Consider the following 21,357-nt stretch of genomic DNA (forward strand, 5'->3'; position numbering starts at 1 on the left):
GCTGTCATTTAAAATTGAATGAGTGAATGAAACTTTTCGATGATAGGTTGCCGACAGTCAAGGACCTTGAGTACTCCGCTGGCGTGGTTAATCGATGGAGTTGGAACTTTCTATGTGACATGAAACAACGTGAAGACGCTTACATTCTTCGACACGACTTAAAACTTTCAATTATCTACAAAACTTTTGCGGAAAGAAAAACAATATGAAAACTTTCCTCAATGCAAGCTTAAAAAGTCGATATTAAAATTACTTAAGTGGAAACATTTGGTACAGTACTTTCAAAGCTTTAGAACATTCTGCAATCTCTTCAATTACCTAAGCAAAATGAAAAATTTTTTGTAGGTTATTGGCGCTGCTTTATGTCAATCAGGTGACGGTATTTTAGAAGGAAGGTCTGAGGTTCGATGTGGGCGAGTTGCTGAGAGATTCATTTGAGCAAAAGGAGTACAAGGACGGATTCCCTCGTAGTACTTCAGTCCCTAATAACGTCATGTTCTGCCAAAGGACAGACTTCATTGTCTTTCAGCACTTTTTAGAGAAAACAATGAGATCACAGGAGTATGGAAACTGGCCGTCCCGTTTATCCTTTCTATCTGATCATGCCTCTCAGTACTGCAGCTCATAAAATCGGTAACTACCGGTAGTCTTGCGCTTGAGTGACATAGTGCTTTCAAGTGTCTTACGCGATTCAGGTATTGCATAAGAAAATTAATAGTTTGATTTGTTCTATCAGATAACCGTTACATACTTAGTTATGTACATTTAAACATCTAAATATCTATAGATTTAGCCTGTGTTTCACATAATCATACAAGTAATTTCTTCAGTATACAGAATAGTAAAAATTGTGCGAGTTTTCACAATCATACAAGTTATTTCGGCAGTATACAGACTAGTAAAAAAGTGCCAGTTTTCACATAATCATACAAGTAATTTCGGCAGTATACAGACTAGTAAAAAAGTGCGAGTTTTCACATAATCATACAAGTAATTTCGGCAGTATACAGACTAGTAAAAAAGTGCGAGTTTTCACATAATCATACAAGTAATTTCGGCAGTATACAGACTAGAAAAAAGTGCGAGTTTTCACATCATTACACAAGTAATTTCGGCAGTATACAGACTAGTAAAAATTGTGCGAGTTTTCACATAATCGTACAAGTTATTTCGGCAGTATACAGACTAGTAAAAAAAGTGAGAATTTTCACATAATCATACAAGTAATTTCGGAAGTATACAGAGTAGTAAAAATGTGCGAGTTTTCACATAATCATGCAAATAATTTCGGCAGTATACAGAATAGTAAAATTTGTGCGAATTTTTACATAATCGTACAAGTTATTTCGGCAGTATACAGACTAGTAAAAAAGTGAGAATTTTCACATAATCATACAAATAATTTCGGCAGTATACAGACTAGTAAAAATTGTGCGAGTTTTCACATAACCGTACAAGTTATTTCGGCAGTATACAGACTAGTAAAAAAGTGAGAATTTTCACATAATCATACAAGTAATTTCGGCAGTATACAGCAGTACTGCTCATCGGAGTGACTACTACCGCGGAGGAATCGGAGATTACAGATGCCTCAAACTAGGAAGCTGCCTGGAGAGGGGTAGCAGTAGAGCTAACGGAGGGTGCCCACCTAGGCTCCGATACCCAGGTGTAGTCATATTATCTGAAAAGTTGACCGCTTGACAATGTATTCAAGATGTACCCTCCCTGTGCACCCTTCTCAACTGTTATTAGAACTGAGCTGTACCGTTCTAGTCCACAGTGCACAGCAGTAGGCGGACAGTGGTAGGGGAGAAGTGTTCTATGCGCCTGTGCGAACGAAACAGCTTGCTAGTTTGAGGCATCTGTACGAATAAAGCTCTCCACCGGTGATCTTCGGTACTACCGTAGGTAGAACAGGGAACATACGAGGGATGCGGGGGTTCGGAGCGAAGCGACAGTTAGCTCAAGGACGACCGGAGCGTACGGACTGATGGTAGTTGTGAGGGGAATAAAATGGCACCAAATCGGATATCCGTCGCATGGAAATTCTTTAATTTAGTTGAAGGTAATAATAAAGTCGCACACTGTAAACTTTGTGGGCGAATTTACTCTAAGGGTGGTGGAACTTCGAATTTGTTAGACCATTTGAAGCGATCGCACAATCGCGAACTTGATGAAAACAATTTCGCAAAACATTTGATACGATTTCTTTTTAAATTGTTTTAGTGCTATTGTTCCCAAACTCTTACAGTTTATGGAAATGTCTTGAAATTTCTCTAAAACGTAACTTTCTAGGCAATAAAAAACAAATGAAATATTTACAAGACGACTTGAGTTATATTTTACTGTTTAGACAACTTGAGTTATATTTTACTGTTTGGATTAAAATATTTCTGAATGAAACTAAAGAAACAACTGGTAATAATATAATTACAATTATCCTTAAGTTGATATCCACTTATATTTTTATTACAGAGCAGGAGTGGCGCGTTTTAGAAGAGGCAGTTCAAATACTGACACCCTTTAACACAATAGTCACAATCCTGTCCGGTGAAGAATCTGAATAAATTATGTTGGACAGTAAACTTTATCCCATTGATAGCCCACGTTTCTTTTGTTTCATTCTGAAGCTCCCTTAATATATTTTACGTTAACTAAACCGATTAGAATAATAATTGACAAACCCCGTTTGCGATTAAACGAGAGTTTCTAGGAGAATTAAAGTATAAATGTTTACATTAGCTACTGAAAAGCTTTACTTCTGCATTAGTTTTGCAGTTAGATTGAATGTTAATTATTAATTTGATCAATGACATAAAACTATAGTAGGGAGCAGGAATATTGGCGGATGGAGGTATACCCCTTCATACTAACCCAACCCACGTTCCACCCCTACTTTAGCTGTAAACGTTCTTCGAAGGGTCGCTTCCGAAGCATCTTTCACTCCTCGCTACGTAACCCAAAGTCTGTAACATCGAAATAGTGTTTATATATAAACACTGTGTGTCAGTATTTAGTGTAATTTCTGTGCGCAGCATTATAATTATTTCATTAAATAACAGCACATGTGAACACTTCATTTGTTACCATACAAACTACTGGTGTACAATATGCGACATGATTTTATAACTACTATAATGATATCGAATAGCATTCGTTTTTTGAGATGAATGAACAAGAAAATCAGTTGAATTCATATCTTCCAAGTTCGACAGTCTTAGAGAGGAATTGGCGCACACAACTCCACGCAGGAGGAGATGAAGAGGCTAGTGCAAGAAAATGACCATCTCAAACAGGAAGTGAGTGATCTGCAGCAGTACACATGCAGAGACAATATAATGCTATTTGGAGTTCCGGAGATCGATGAGCAATCAACTTATGAAGTCATTGACCAAATATCGGAAGTCATAGGCGGTAGTGAATTGGTCCAACATGATGTAAGCGTAGCATATCGCATACCATCCAGGCCAGGGAAGACGCGTACAATTGTCATCCGCTTCACAAAGAGTAGAAGTTGTGATGAATGGCTCCAGCTGTTCAGAAATGAGGCCAAAAATGATGGAGGCGGTCCTGGGATTGCGACAAAGAAAGTCAACAGGCAACTCCCGGCAGGAAGAATCACAGCAGGTGACCAACTGAAAGCAGTGACCAGAGACCTTTTGAACAAGACAAGGGTTGCAAGAAAAGATGAAGCCAGTCCCGTGAGTAAAATCACTGGTGTTGACGAAGTAAATAATTTGTAAATAGTATTGTGTCGGTACCCAGGTTTTATTTTATATAATATAAGTGACTTAACAATGGCTAGTAATACTATATTAAATGAAATCCATCAGTGCAAATTTAATAATAATAGTAATAACACAATGGTAACGATTTACTTCACTGCAATGAGTATATTGCCAATATATTATCAGATCTTAAAATATTTCACTTAAACTTATAGTGACCTAATTCCTGTTTAAGTATTCATAAACATTATAAATAATTCCTTTCGCTTGGCTCCGCGTATCCGCTCCCTTTCTAGACATGTCGCTCAACTAGGCACAGAAGCAATTCCACTGTTAGTATTGAAAATTACTGTTTGAATATGTGCACAGTGAACAGACAACAGCTACGATGACTACTCTCTCAATACCCAACGATTGGCTTGCAAGCAACTACACCCGAACGCATCGACACACTGGCAGTCAGTCATCCCAATGGACAGGTCAGAAGAGAGGGGGTGGTACGTGCAAAAATGTGCTAAGTACGACCCGCCAATATCTTTGCTCCCTACTATAATACGGCTTTCCACATATACTATGAATTTCAAAACTAGAAAAAAATCTGTCAGCTAACGTAGCACTTTAAGCAACACAAAAAAATGAGCAGAAGAAGGAGAGAGAGATTAACATAAAAGAGAGATTAAATAACAACAAATTACAATTTATTTTAAAAGATACGCGGACGTCAGCGGACTCGAATCACTACCTGATCCGATTAAAGGAATGCTCAGCGGAAAGTGTATGTCTGCGCCACAGCACATATACAACCTGCGCTGCATCAATCGGAGATAACCGGAGGTCTCCGATTGAAAGCGCGCAAACAACCGCTCCGGAGAAAACCTAATCATAAACAGCACTAGTATACAGACTAGTAAAAAATGTGCAAGTTTTCACATAATCATACAAGTAATCATACTCTTGTCCACAACAACTTCATCGGATCACAGATACTATTTTAGATACATATGAGGAAAAGGCGGTGTGCTTGGGTCTCTTCCTAGACACAGAAAAGGCATTTGATAAAGTATGGCGTGAAGGCTTGCTCTCAAAGCTTAAATATCATGTATCAGATACCTATTATTTAATAATCAAGTCATACCTTTCACAACGTACATTCTCCGTTAAATACGAATCTGCTCAGTCAAAATCAAATATTGTTCAATCTGGAGTACCTCAGGGTAGTATTTTGGGACCGCTGCTTTATATTTTATATACATCGGATTTTCCAACTCAAGATCACTTAACAATAGCCCATTTTGCTGATGACGTTGTCATTCTTAGTAAAGGTACTTGTGAATCTTCAGCAGAACAACTGAACATTTTTTGTGAAAAAATTTCCGCATGGTGTAAGCAATGGCGAGTAATTATGAATCCTCAAAAATCAAATTTAGTCAGATTTACTTATAAGAGAAGCACTGTAAATTATCCAGTAACATTATGTGGTTCAGTAGTACCCATGGCTCAATCTGTCAGATGTCTTGGATTAATCTTGGATAGCAAACTTACTTGGCATAACCACATATCAGCTATTGTTAAAAGAATTAGACACAGAATCTACCTGCTGAAACACATTATTCAAGACAAATCTCCATTGCCTCTACACTACAGGAGACTTATCTATATTTCAATCGTGCGCCCTGTGTGGCAATATGGATGTTCAATTTGGGGATCTGCTTCTGCATCACAAATAAGAAGAATACAGGTCATGCAAAATCGCTATTTGAGGCTGATGTCTGGTGCACCTTGGTATGTTAGCAACAAGAACCTGCACGATGATCTCTGTATTGCTGAGGTGACGGAGGTCCTAAGACACAGCTACATCAGACTGTTCAACTCCTTCCTAAACCACATGAATCCGCTACATCAAGTAATTGTCACTAATCCACCACAAGATCCAGCCCACAGAAGATTAAAAAGAAAACGGCATAGTGACATGAGGCTATAGGGTACTTTTGGGATTGCCAGTGGGCAGTACCCATAAACAAAGTGTCAAATTATTTCATTTTATTATTTTTCTTTTGTTTTCTTTTTTCTGTTTGTTATTCCCAACTATAATGTATTTATTTATGTACAATAAAGTTTACTTCAATTATTTAAAACAAAAGTAATTTCGGCAGTATACAGAATAGTAAAAAGTGCGAGTATTCACGTAATCATACAGGTGATTTCGACAGTATACAGACTATTAAAAATAGTGCGGGTTTTCACATAATCATGCAAGTCATTTCGGCAGTAGGGTAAAGGTAGGTAGTACTGTGATACTAATAATATTATGATAATTCTTTTTGAGAATTTTTTACAATTTAACTGAGCGAGAGAGAGATCGGTATTTTGTGTCAACGTGCCTATTAAAGGAAATTTCGTGGACAAGCTTCTGCACAAAACCGGTCCTTCTCTCGCTCAGTACAATTAAAAAAAATATTCTCAATAAGTACTATCATAATATTATTAGTATCACAATGTTACCAACCTTTACCCTATACATACTCACTTACTTACAAATGGCTTTTAAGGAACCCGAAGGTTCATTGCCGCCCTCACATAAGCCCGCCATCGGTCCCTATCCTGTGCAAGATTAATCCAGTCTCTATCATCATATCCCACCTCCCTCAAATCCGTTTTATTATTATCCTCCCGTCTACGTCTCGGCCTCCCTAAAGGTCTTTTTCCCTCCGGTCTCCCAAGTAACACTCTATATGCATTTCTGGATTCGCCCATACGTGCTACATGCCCTGCCCATCTCAAACGTCTGGATTTAATGTTCCTAATTATATCAGGTGAGGAATACAATGCGTGCAGTTCTGCGTTGTGTAACTTTCTCCATTCTCCTGTAACTTCATCCCACTTAGCCCAAAATATTTTCCTAAGCACCTTATTCTCAAACACCCTTAGCCTATGTTCCTCTCTCAGAGTGAAAGTCCAAGTTTCACAACCATACAGAACAACCGGTAATATATAACTGTTTTATAAATTCTAACTTTCAGATTTTTTGACATCAGACTAGATGATAAAAGCTTCTCAACCGAATAATAACACGCATTTCCCATATTTACTCTGCGTTTAATTTCCTCCCGAGTGTTATTTATATTTGTTACTGTTGCTCCAAGATATTTGAATTTTTCCACCTCTTCGAAGGATAAATCTCCAATTTTTATATTTCCATTTCGTACAATATTCTGGTCACGAGACATAATCATATACTTTGTCTTTTCGGGATTTACTTCCAAACCGATCGCTTTACTTGCTTCCAGGAAAATTCTCGTGTTTTCCCTATTCGTTTGTGGATTTTCTCCTAACATATTCACGTCATCCGCATAAACACGAAGCTGATGTAACCCGTTCAATTCCAAACCCTGCCTGTTATCCTGAACTTTCCTAATGGCATATTCTAAAGCGAAGTTAAAAAGTAAAGGTGATAGTGCATCTCCCTGCTTTAGCCCGCAGTGAATTGGAAAAGCATCAGATAGAAACTGACCTATACGGACTCTGCTGTATGTTTCACTGAGACACATTTTAATTAATCGAATTAGTTTCTTGGGAATACCAAATTCAATAAGAATATCATATAATACTTCCCTTTTATCCGAGTCATATGCCTTTTTGAAATCTATGAATAACTGATGTACTGTACGCATATACTTCCATTTTTTCTCCATTATCTGTCGAATACAAAAAATCTGATCAATAGTCGATCTATTACGCCTAAAACCGCACTGATGATCCCCAATAATTTCATGTACGTACGGAGCTAATCTTCTCAAAAGAATATTGGACAAAATTTTGTACGACATCAAGAAAAGTGATATTCCTCGAAAGTTACCACAGTTGCTAGTAAAAAAATATCACATCTGACCCATTCATTTATAGCGTTCTGCCCAACGTCAGGACTTTGAGTTCAAACCTAGCGTTCTTCAGTCTTTCCTATTGTCCGCTTTCCTTTTAGTCTCCGCATAAATCTTAATGTCGTCTATCATCTCGTATCTTCTTCTGCCGTGAACTCCCAGTGTATACGTCAGTATATTCTTTTCCTAATTTTTCTTCAACCACTATTCTCTTCCTAGTTGCAGCGTAAATCCTCAAATTGCATCTTAATGTTTCTGTAAACTCGATTTTAAGATCCGATGCGAATATAAGACCCTCAAAAATTTAAATACAAAAATCTGGTAAAAATGGAGGTTTTATTTTCGACTAAATACGGTATATTTTATCCCGTGGGACTACAAAAATATTCTCTGAATTACATAATATTCGTTAAAAATACTTAAAAGCGTGAAACTCTGGACAGAACAGCTTGAAGAGATGTCCGGAACTGTGTGTTGTTGGTTGCATAACAACATACGTCAAGTATAGCTGTGATGGTGTTGCAGACTTGTTGAGCCCGAATCCTAATGACGTTTTAATGTATCAGACGCAACAAGGCAACAAAAGCTCCAATAGTTGTCACAACTGGCTATTTTGCATTATGAATGTAAAGTTCTTGTTGGTCATATTGAAGTATGGCGCAAAACAGCGGGCTGGACAGCAATTTGTGCGCGTTCCAGCCATCTTGCTCCCGCCACTCAACGTCAAAATAGGTCACACGTTTAACAGAAAGGTTTTTGGGCGTGAGAGAATGTTAAAATTAGGAAAGGGTTCCACAGCGTGAAATGCTGCAAGAAGATTGCGTTCGCAGATCGTGGTAAACTATTTTAGAGTTGGTTCAGAGATGTAACTGAAAACGTTGACTTCCTTTGTAGTCTAGGGGTTACCATGTTTGCCGTTAGCTTTGAGGTTAGCGGGTTCAAATAAGGCTGAGGGAGATGGATTACCTAGCACCATCTCCTCTGGGAGGGAAGCAAAGCTGTCAGTCGCGTGTTGTAAATATAAGACAAGTAAAATATGCTGTCCCTGATGGAGGGCTTCAGGAAAAATTTATTGGATATTTTCCGCTCACATTGAATTCTGCTGTTACTTTTAATATTACTATTACTTATACTGTTGCTATTACTGCTGTTCTATTTACTACTACCAGGGTCAATTAGGGTTTGTTGGACAGTCGGGCTTGTTGGACACTTTGTACATCTGTGACACAGTGCATGGGAGTTGGCCACTTTGACCTATCGACTGGTTACTTGTACAGGATTCATATTAGGGTAAATTAGGATCTGTTGGACATTCGGGCATGTTGGACACTTTGTACTTTAACCCTTTCTAACCCACATTAAATTTACAAGCAATCCATGTTGAAACAAATAGCTGTATTAGGACCAATTAAGTGACCAAGTTACGGGAGTGGCAACATTTGAAACAAAACTATATTGATGAAAATGTATTGAAATAGAAGTTATCCAGCAAAATTTACCTTCATATGTAACACACAAATATATAAATACTATAAAGTTAATTATTGCCATATGGTATCTATAGGTAAGAAAGGGTTAATGTGTTACCTCGCCGCTTGCGGGCACCACATTCTGCTAGAAGTCAATGACGGAAGTAGCTCCACTCGTGGCTACTTCCGTCATTGACTTCTAGCAGAGTGTGGTGCCCACAAGTGGCGAGGTAACACGTTGAAGTACAAAGTGTCCAACATGCCCGACTGTCCAACAGACCCTAATTTACCCTATTACTGTTACTATTTATATTACTGTTACTGCTACTATTACTGCTTCTACTACAATTATGGTTACAACTTGTACTACTGCTATTATACAGGTGATTCAATGACTATGTTACAAACTTTAGGGGTGATAGAGAAGATAATTATGAACAACTTTCACATAGGAACGTATGTCCGGATACATCCCGTTTGGTAGTTACAAGCCTAGATACGTTAGCCTACTCATACTATTACAATTGTTGCTATTCATAGTATTGCTGTTGCTACTTTTAATATTACTACTCCTGCTACTATTAATTTTGCTACTACTGATACTATTACTATTGCTACTATAATACTATGACTTTTGCTACTTTTAATATTACTACTCCTTCTACTATTGCTATTATTTTGCTTCTACTCATACTAATACTGTTGCTACTTTTAATATTACTATTCCTCTACTATAAATATTACAATTACTGCTATTATTATTATTATTATTATTATTATTATTATTATTATTATTATTATTATTATTACTATACATTGGTTCGATCGAAACTCGAATATGCATCTGTAGTTTGGAACTCGATTACAACTACGGACTCGCCTAAATTAGAAAATATACAAAGAAAATTTATATCTTTACGTATACCTAGGACAGCTATAATCTTTTCGATGTAAGAAAAATCCTAATCTAAACAATAGCACGTGACTGAAGTGAGCCTTCATTGGCCACTGTTTGGCGCCATAGATTCTCAGTACGTGTTCCCGCCTACTGTTGTACATTCTGTTTCATGTTAAACATTTCCCATTACTCGTCAAGTAGGTCTAACCTCACTACCATGCATTCGTTTGCTTAGGAAACATTTACTTTATAATTAATGTAATTACATTATTTTTAAGTCTTATGTCTTCACAATGGACAGTTGAGGATGCAAAAGCCATACCACGTGCTTGCGTGAACAACTACGAGCTCAAGTGACGCCAGTTTGTTACAAGAACAGACTACCTCGGTATTACTGTCGGTATTCATCCGCGTTCATAGTACATAACAAAATATAAAAGTAGTTTTTCTTTTACATAGCGTTTTACATATGAGTGAAGTTATTTCATCGTATTTAACAACTAGATTTAAATGTTTTATTTTCAAATAATACAAGATTGTGGTTTCCAAATAACGAACTATATTTTCTGCGTCATGTGAGTGTTTCGACTGGGAGCCAATCACGGGTATGACAGCAATGTGCTTATGTTTACATTAGGATTTTTCTTACAGCGAAAACAGTATAGTCTCCTTTCACCAGAAGACAGAGAAGGAAATAAAACGAAGGATTTCTCTCGCGTGGAAGGCATTCTGGACTCTCAAGTTCATCATACTGGAGAAAACACTCAGCAAGAAACTCAGAATAGAGATATTGGAGACCTGCGTAACTCCCGTACTGTTATATGGGTGTCAGACATGGTCTCTCACTGCCAAACTTCGTAACAGTCTCAAAATATGCCAAAGAAAGATGCTGAGAAGGATACTAGGCTTATCACTGAGGGACAGAGTTCCAAACGAAGTGCTACAAAAGATGTCAGCAATTAAAGATCCAGCACTGCAAGCAACCGACACCAAATGGAAGTGGGGAGGCCATATTTCACAACTTAGAGACGGAAGATGGATGCAGAAAGTCACACTATGGAATCCCCGCATTGGCAAGAGATCACGCGGAAGACCAAGAAGAAGATGAACCGACCTCTTCAGTGAACGTGTAGGAAGCCATTGGTCAAGCAGAGCAAGACATAGGGAAGACTGCAAAAACCTAAGAAGACAAGTGAACAGCGACAGAAACAAGCGAACAATATTAAACAGTGCAGAATGTGAGCTAAGTGAACAATTCCAAGTATGAAAAAATTCTCTTACGCGGAGTAGCTCACCACGTGAGACAAATAGAGCTCTCCCTCTAAAGGAGGAGGCCTTTGCCCCCAACGGGACACTTTTAGGCTAATCATTTCATTTCATTATGTTCATTCAGATTTCTGCCCATTAATTCCGGGTACAGTTATGAGAGAAAATGTAAATATTTTAATTGTCAAAATCTATATGTTAGACACCATGAGCTAGATTATCTGTTCTTTTGTAAAGTCCTCAAAGGTGATATATCCAGTGACTCTTTCTTAAACAATATTACCTTACGTATTCCAACAAAAGATATGAGAGCCCACAAACTTTTCTATATTAGAAATTCGAAATTTCTTTCACCAGTCTCCAGATGCAAAAAATGCCAACATGCATAGCTGCCAATTCGATTCCTTCAATGTATAGACTTAGTTTGCTCTTGGCAACGATTTATCATTTATGTATCCTTTTAGACATTATACTCAATTATCATTGTCTCATAGTATTCTTAGTTATGTATTTTAAAGTCATCCATTATTTATCCATTCATCGTAATTATTGTAATTGTATTGATGTGTAATAATTATTTTTGTATTATGTTTTTGTTATATTTGTGCTGAACTGTAATTGGCCACTGGCTGTTGAACAGCTCATTAAATATAAATATAAATAAATGAAATAAAATTATTATTATTATTATTATTATTATTATTATTATTGCGAAGTTCATGCAACGTTACTAAGACTATGGGGATTAATTATAATTGTAATGCAAAAATTGTTAATATAAACAGGAGTTGAAATCTATGCACTTTATATTACTATTATTATTATTATTATTATTATTATTATTATTATTATTATTATTATTAACATTTTTGAGACAACGAAATAAGAATGTAAGCTAATGTGGATATTATTGCAGAACAGTTAAGAAGAGAAAAAAATGAAAGGTAGCATTGCAGCTATAGAATTCATGTAGATAAAGTTACAGAATTACACAACTGGAAGAGTGGTGGTATCGTATTTTACGAATTTTGAACCTATGTTTGTGATGAGATTGAACTGTTGCATTGGGATTTGTGTCTACCCAAACAATCTGGTTATGGAAATTCTGGATTCCATCTCTTGTGGAGAGCACTAAAATCATACTGGGAAGTCTGCTAACTCAGAAATTAAACATGTGCAGACACATATTGCTACAATCTGTTTTTGTTCTCTACATATTAGGAATTCATTCCTGAAGTTCCCCGTATTCTTGTTACGCCACGTATGCCTTGCCTCACACAAAGTATCCATTACTTCCTTAGTTTCTTATGGAGTTTTAGGAAAAGATCTGGCATCTTTGTACAACTTTCTCCATAAATGATGCTAAAATACAGGGACATCACTTTATTTTTTTTTCAGTTTTTATTGTACCTGAGTTTTTTAATGTACTTCACTCCCACCCCTTCTACTAATGAAGTTCAACCGTCCTGCACACAGATCCAACACCGTATATACAGTCATAGTAGCCTTACGGTCATAGTAAACAGTACGTTCCAAAAATATGTTCGCGTTTTCCAGTGAAGAAAGAGCTTTCAATATTGCATCATTTTCCATTTGCCTACGTTGCATTCCGGTTTCCCCCACCTGCTTCTATTCGCCTCTCTGTCTTAGCTCTTTTCTGAGAACATTAATTTCTGTTAGGAATTGGACGTCTACGTAATATTATACCCATACAATTGTTTAAAATAACTTAAATAAAAGGGCTTCGTTAAGTAATTAAATGTCACGTGATTTCCTCCCTTTCTACGACACTGCGACGTAACCACTTGGACGGACAGTAGATAGCATGTCTGAGTAATTTTATCTTTTCGGATCGGACAGAAGTGAAGATTGAATTTACAGTTACGTAAGGTACTCTTTTATAGAGCAGGTACAGAATTATTTGAACATGAGTTACTGATACTAAGTACGAACCTGGTAATTGGAATTATGTACAATAGTCTATAGTGCAATAATATCCACATTAGAACTGAAGCCTGTATCGAAATTAACGGCCACCATTTTCAAAAATATGTTTAAATATCTATATTATGATTATTTTTCAATTTAACTTCATTCTCTATAGTGTACACTAATGTGCTGTAGACAGTATAATATACACTGCATAATGAATACATCCGCATGGAAAGCTCAGTTCGTGAGTAAAAACACTCATTGTTAATACTGTACTGTATTTTGATTAAACAGAAATCTAATGAAAATTATCAAACTCAAAATTACGATATTTCCTAGCTTACGTAAATGGATGAACTACTTTTCTTCCCTGCTATACCTAGTAAAGTGATTTGTTTGTATTTTACGCCAGTATCATCGAACTCCAGTCGTGGAAGGGGGTAGCAAACGGTGTTTCCGGTTCTTAATCGTTGATCCAAAGGTATAGCCAGGGTAATATTAGAAATGTTAGTAAAAATAAAATGATGTCCCTGTATAATTGAGGAGCTCATTTGAAAACGTTTCTTGTCCACCTGATAACGAAAATGAGTTTTCTGTGTCCCTGCATTCTTAAAATACAGGACGACCCATATTTATGCCCAACTTGTTATTCGTATATCACAAGTAAATGAATTAACATGACAGGAACAAGGTAGCATTAACTACAGTAATTGTCCAGTCATTAGAATTGCTTAAAATTCCACCAATATTAAAATTCGATGTAAGCACCAGCATTTACTGCACATTTTTACAAACGTGGCTGAACTTTCCGTACTGCTCTGACAGGCATTTCATTTGGCACCCGGCCATACTGCTCTCGTCTGACCAAAGAATGTGTCGAAAAAGATTAGGTTCCTCTTGAATCCATGCTAATAGAACTCCGCAAATTCCATTCTGATATCACAGTCCTCACATGACAGAGCTTGCATAAAGTGTGGCTTCCATGGCCGCCAATTCAGTTCCTTTAGCAATCGCTGCACGGACCCATAGGATACAACAGATTCCCGCTGGTACTGTCGAATGGATTTCTTAGGAATTCTCTGGAAGGCCTCAGTACCGGCAGCTTTGGCCTCCTCTGTGATCACTGTTTTCGGTCGGCTAGCACCCTTCTGTTGCGTAACTGAGCCAGTGCGAATCAAGTTGGCGTGAAGTCTCTTGATGGTCTTGTAGTCCAACGATGCGTTTCTTCCTTTCACCATTCTCCACTATCACTGCACCATAATTGGGGACTGCCACACCTCCATTCGAGCAGCAATTGGCGTTCGATCGCACACAGACAGTCTTGTGGCCATGGTTAATGTTTTAAGATTCACACTGCATTTTTCTTCATCCATTATGAATCTTGCGTACACTACTTTTAACACTTGAATACAATTAATTGATTAACTAGCGGACTTACTCGTGTTAATTATGTAAGTTTGTGCGGCTTACAGCTGTTTCAGTGCTTCACACACCATCCTCAAAGCCTACTAGATCTCGGCGTCATCTCGAACTTCTCTGCCTGTTATGTGGATGCGTTTGATTGTTGAAAGGTGTTGAAAAGTGCTGTCAAATAGTGTGTGTGTACTGAAACACTAGAACAATACGAAATATACAAACGCACTAAAACACACCCCGATCAAATTCTCAACACACATATCAATTTCAGTACACACACTATTTGACTCCACTTTTCAACACCTTTCAACAATCAAACGCACTCACATAACAGGCAGAGAAGTTCTAGATGACGCCGAGATCTAGTAGGCTCTGAGGATGGTGTGTGAAGCACCGAAACAGCTGTAAGCCACACAAACTTACATAATTAACACGAGTAAGTCCGCTAGTTAATCAATTAATTACATTTTTCTGATTACATTAATTGTTTCGGACCGCACTGAGAACGGTAAAATAAAATGACAGCTTCTTTTGTGCTTTTAATGGTATGGAACTATATGATTGTGTCTCGTGACGAGAAAATTGTACGAAATGGAAATGTAAAAATTGAAAAATTTATCCTTTGAAGAGGTGGAAAAATTAAAAAACCTGGGAGCAACAGTATCAAATGAAGAGTCCACTGCAAGAATGATGGATATCACCTTCTTGTCGAAAATGAACCAAGACTGTCAATGCATAGCTTAAGACATATACTGGGTGTTCATTTCAAAGTGTGTCATGACGTCACTGTTGTTGGGTCACCGATTTGAAGCGAGTTTCAGCTTATATGTCAGAGAAGTTGCCTATTATTTAAGGCGTTCTTCAATCTGAACTTGAGTACGTGTACGGTATAACTTGAACGTCGTAGCAACAGATGGCGGTCTGTACGGTCCGTGTGCTACCATAACCTCTTTCGAACTATGTTTTGCGCCGGCAAGTCGTACGCAGGGTATTTGTTATCATCGGTTGCGTACGGCAACTTTCCACAACACAAATCAAATGCTCCGTGTCCATGTTGACCGTCGAAGTTAATGTCAACAAATACGTAAGTAATCGTCTTAACCCTCTCCCTTTATCCCGACAGTACGTATTTCCAAACAGTTCACATTCTTGCCACTACTGGCGTTACCGTACGTATCGGTAAGTAATCTTCAGAATGAACGCCGTACTTGCTAGGCAACTTCTCTCGCATTTAGGTAATACGCCTTTGCGGAAGTGTAGGAAGATTGAATTCTCTAGGCTCATCGGCTAGCCACATGACGGCATACAGCGAGCCATGACACATTTTGAACTGAACACCCAGTAGAATGTACATACAGTGTTATATGCCATTAACACTGATAGTCATTGTCCAGTAATGATCGGAAAATCACAGTTAAGCTTTGAGCGCTAAGCATTTCAAACTTTCAATTGCTTCTCCTGCAAAATGTATTCCAAATGACATACATAATTCTTGCAGTGGACTCTTCAAATATAAATGATACTCGGGAGGAAATTAAACACAGAATTAATATGGGAAATGCCTGTTATTATTCGGTTGAGAAGCTTTTATCATCCAGTCTGCTGTCAAAAAATCTGAAAGTTAGAATTTATAAAACAGTTTTATATTACCGGTTGTTCTTTATGGTTGTGAAACTTGGACTCTCACTTTGAGAGAGGAACATAGGTTAAGGATATTTGAGAATAAGGTGCTTAGGAAAATTATTGAGGCTAAGAGGGATGAAGTTACAGGGGAATGGAGAAAGTTACACAACACAGAACTACACGCATTGTATTCTTCACCTGACATAATTAGGAACATTAAATCCAAACGTTTGAGATGGGCAGGGCATGTAGCACGTATGAGCGAATCCAGAAATGCATATAGAGTGTTAGTTGGGAGGCCGGAGGGAAAAATACCTTTGGGGAGGCCGAGACGTAGATGGGAAATAATATTAAAATGGATTTGAGGGAGGTGGGATATGATGGTAGAGACTGGAATAATCAGGATAGGCACTTATGGCGGGCTTATGTGAGGGCGGCAATGAACCTCCAGGTTCCTTAAAAGCCAGTAAGTAAGTAATAGTATGGAACACGGTAAATTTTAGCGATGGGATGGGTCACTTTACCCGATTGGCTTCGCTACTATAGTGTATAATAAAAAGTTGGACATAAATATTGGTCACTCTGTATAACTATACACACAAGTGTTATGTTTCGGCTTCAGAACACCCTCTAAACCACTAAAATCTTGTGATAAAAGTGACTACTGTAATCCTGCTTACTCTTGTAAACAACAAAAACTGCGACAAAAATGTTAGCTCCAGCTTTTGAATCAAAGACTCTGATGCTCCCATTTGATTCTAAATGCACCGAACTTCTATCTCTATCATAATGTCTCTTGAGTAGCTGGCAAGATATTTTAGACCTAAAAACGTTTTTCGTGATTTTCTAAAAGGTTATGGGAATGGATTTTTTTATTTTATTGACTTATTTTACGACGCTGTATCAACATCTAGGTTATTTAGCGTCTGAATGAAATAAAGGTGATAATGCCGGTGAAATGAGTCCGGGGCCCAGCACCGAAAGTTACCCAGCATTTGCTCGTATTGGGTTGAGGGAAAACCCCGGAAAAACCTCAACCAGGTAACTGCTCCGAACGGGATTCAAACCCGGGCCACCTGGTTTCGCGGCCAGACGCGCTGACCGTTACTCCAAATGTGTGGACATGGGAAGGGACAAGGAATGTTTTGAAAATAAGCTCCTCAATTGAAGGACTGCAGCAAGTATAGCAAAATATAGACTATTAATGTCGCAGTAACACGGCTTAACTGTATATTGGTGGTGGTAGTTGGTGGTTGTTGGTTAGTAGTGTTTTATTTAGTGACGCTTTCAGTCGTTATTCAGCGTCGAGATTCAGTGTGACGAGAAAATTCCCGATCAAGTTTGTGGTTTGTTCTGTCAGAGATTATGTTCTTTTGCGTGCCCCAAGAAAGCAGTAGGCTACTGGTCATCTGTATTCACCATCACCATAGATTGTACACATCTTCCTGAAGCCACATTTTTTGATAATATAAAATGAAGAAAAGAGTAATTTGAAATGGAGTCACTGATCGGGATTACTTTAGATGTACCGATTCTACGAAACTACAGTAGAAACCCGGCATCAGAATGCTTTGACTACCAGTTTGTGCAATCTCTCAGGCGAATTGTTAAGCGCGCTGATTTTTAATAAGGTTAAGAGTAACGTTTTATAGCAACTGCTGTAATAACTTTGTGTAAATAGAAATGTTTGCATGATAAGGGTTTGAAAGCTTTCCTTTATGAAAAAGTTTTAAAATCCAATATTCTGGATCAAGAGCCATATATTCACAGTGGTTGATATTTTTACTATAACTCTGAGAAAAGGGTTTTAATTAAATCAGAACTTTAAAATATTTTTGTTTGTAACTGTTATCCTAATAGGAACGTTGATTGAATGCATTGCAAAACAAAATGTATTTCGATTAAATTTTTTCTCACATACTTCGTACAGGTTTTTTTTTTTTACATTTAAAAATGAAACTTTTACAGTTTCAGTATTGAAATTTTCTCTCAGTTACATGCACTGATTCAGGGAACTTCTACTTTCAGTAGGTCGATATATTGCGCTTACTATTTTATCGATCGTACTGTAAATAGCTGTCAAAATGTAATTTTGACTATGTATGAAATCATGGTCTTTTTAGTTCGAATAGAGTCTCGTTTTAGGATGTATTTCGTTGTTAGTATTATGATCTCTATTCGTTTGGATAGGTATTCTACGTATATCCTGTTGAACCTCCATTACGGGAATTTAATTGGGGGTTGAAATTACCAAAAGTATCAAGAAAAAATTTGACATGACTAATAGACCGCAGAGGTAAACAACGACAAAAGGATAAATCACTGAATAATAGAGAATGGAGGAATGAATGACAAAATTAATTAAAGAAAAAAGTTGAGACTATACAGTGAATTATATTACCGGTTGTTCTGTACGGTTGTGAAAATTGGGCTCTCACTTTGAGAGAAGAACAGAGATTAAGGGTGTTCGAGATGTTTGAGGCTACGAGGCATGAAGTTACAGGAGAATGGAGTTGCTCAACGCAGAACTGCAGGCATTGTATTCTTTACCTGACATAATTAGGGACATTAAATCCAGACATTTGAAATGAAGCATGTGTGATTGAATGATTGAATCCAGAAATGCATATTGTTGTTGTTTATTGACATTTCTGGCTTTGAGCCAGAGGCCCTTTTAGGGTCTTATGCCATCTCCAGCCATTGTACATAAATAATAATAAAAATATATTTACATATATGAAACTATTTCTGGCATAAGTGCCAGTAGGTGTATTAGTGCAGTGATTGATTCCTTTTATTTTGGTGTAGGCCTAATTTGTTAATTTGCGATATTTAAGGAATGGTGAACTGGAGAACAGTTCGGGGTGAAAGATATCAGGTGATAGTCAACGTTAAAGTATTATATGGGGAGGTTAACAGGAAAGCAAGAAATTGGGAAGAATGAGAAATAATCTAATGGTGAAAAAATAATAAAATTGTACATATGGCTCACTTTAGGTATAAAATAAATATTTCAAGTTTTTAGGTAGGCTATATGATAAAAATTAACTAAGATAAGATGTATTTTATTTTCATATTATGGAAACATGTAAGATAATCATCAGGAATAGTTATTATAAGCAAAGTATGACACAATATTGTAATTTTAAATGTAAATTAACCCAGGCATGTATATAGAAATTTCAATCCTATAAGTATAGGATTGTATTTAGTTAAGGTCATGTGTAAATTCAACTCTCATATTATGAAAAAGCAAATTGTAGCATAATATTGTAATTACACATGTAAATTATTTAGTATAATGCATGTAATATTACTATGTAATGGGGCATGTAGTTGATGTTCTCAATAAAAAAATAGATACATACACATATACATAACATACATACATAAGTAACATACATACATACATACATACATACATACATACATACATACATACATACATACATGTATTAGTTGGGAGGTCGGAGGGAAAAAAAACCTTTGGGGAAGCCGAGACGTAGATGGGAGGATAATATTAAAATGGATTTGAAGGGGTTGAGAAATGATGATAAAGACTGGATTAATCGTGCAGACGAAAGGGACCGATGGCGGGCTTATTTGATGGCGGCAATGAACCTCCGAGTTCCTTAAAAGCCAGTAAGTAAGTAAGTAAATAAGTAAGGCACTTCATTATCGTCGCCATCTGCCATCTACAGAGGAGTGAAAATTATTAGAATAATCTTAATTTTAAAGGTTTTTTAATAGTTCCTCCACAAATATTCATTGAATTGATGAATATTGGTATATAATATTACTATACTGATGTAGGATATATTTACTACTAACAATGTCGGAAAGCATTGTTGTACATTACTATTCTTCTTATTTTACAATTGTTATGGGAATTCTGAAATTATTATATTATGTTTTGTCGGAATTGGAAACATAAAAAATTATATGCACAAAACAGATGTATACGTTCATTTGAACCTTCAAAACAATGTAAACGCAAAGAACAATTTGTTTAAAGCATTTCATAATTAATTTTTTTATGTTTCCAATTCCGCCAACATAATATAATAATTTCTGAATTCCCATAACAATTGTAAAATAAGAAAAATATCAATGTACAACAATGCTTTCCGGCATTGTTAGTAGTAAATATATCCTACATCAGTATAGTAATATTATATACCAATAATCATCAATTCAATGAATATTTGTGAAGGAACTATTAAAAAACCTTTAAAATTAAGATTATTCTAATAATTTTCACACCTCTGGATGGCGGCAATGAACCTCCGAGTTCCTTAATAGCCAGTAAGTAAGTAAGTAAGTAAGTAAGTAAATAAGTAAGTAAGTAAGTAAGTAAGGCACTTCATTATCGTCAACATCTGTCATCTACTTAAGAAATGGTTCCATTCCCCAGTTTTCCAACCGATAGAACACATTCACACGAAATAAACTTCTTGTTCTTGTTCTTGTTCTTCTTCTTCTTCTTCTTCTGCGTGCAGTCAGGATGGCGAAGCGTAATCAATGAACGAAAGAGAAGAGAGAGAACTTAAATCCGGTTTTTAAAAGGGAAAAAGTTTTCATTATTTGTCAGGAATCGTGGGACAAGTTCTCTAAATTTGTAATCACAAATTCTATATCTCGAATTACAGCAAAGGAAACCATGCCTCGTAAACACAATGTTTATTGCATAAAACATTTTATAATTTCTAACTGTGAAACAATTAATCTGAAAGGAGGGTTTGCAAGCTGCAAGCCGTAATGTTGTGTTGTGTAGGAGTGGTTACGACACAAGGGAGCGAGGCGAAGGGTTGTGTGTATTTTTTTGTTTTGCCAGCTTCATGCATCTCTTTGTTCGCAAGCCGTCCTGCCCCGTTGCGGCTTTCACTACCGGAATTTTTCATCCTTTACTGTAGCTCCTAGCTAGATTTTAACTACCCTTCCTTCCCAAAATCCCTCTCTACAGCTCCCAGAGGTCTAATCTATCCCACATCTTTCAAACTACTGTCTGAACCGATTGAATTATGCTGGATCACGCAGTAAGAGTCCGTTCGCCTCTGGGCAACGAATTAAACTAGCTCTAGCACCAGGGATCGAACCCGGGTCCTCGGTTTTACGTACCAAGCGCTCTTACCATTGAGCTACGCCGA

Source organism: Periplaneta americana, chromosome 11, assembly GCF_040183065.1.
Source record: "Periplaneta americana isolate PAMFEO1 chromosome 11, P.americana_PAMFEO1_priV1, whole genome shotgun sequence".
NCBI lineage: Eukaryota > Metazoa > Arthropoda > Insecta > Blattodea > Blattidae > Periplaneta > Periplaneta americana.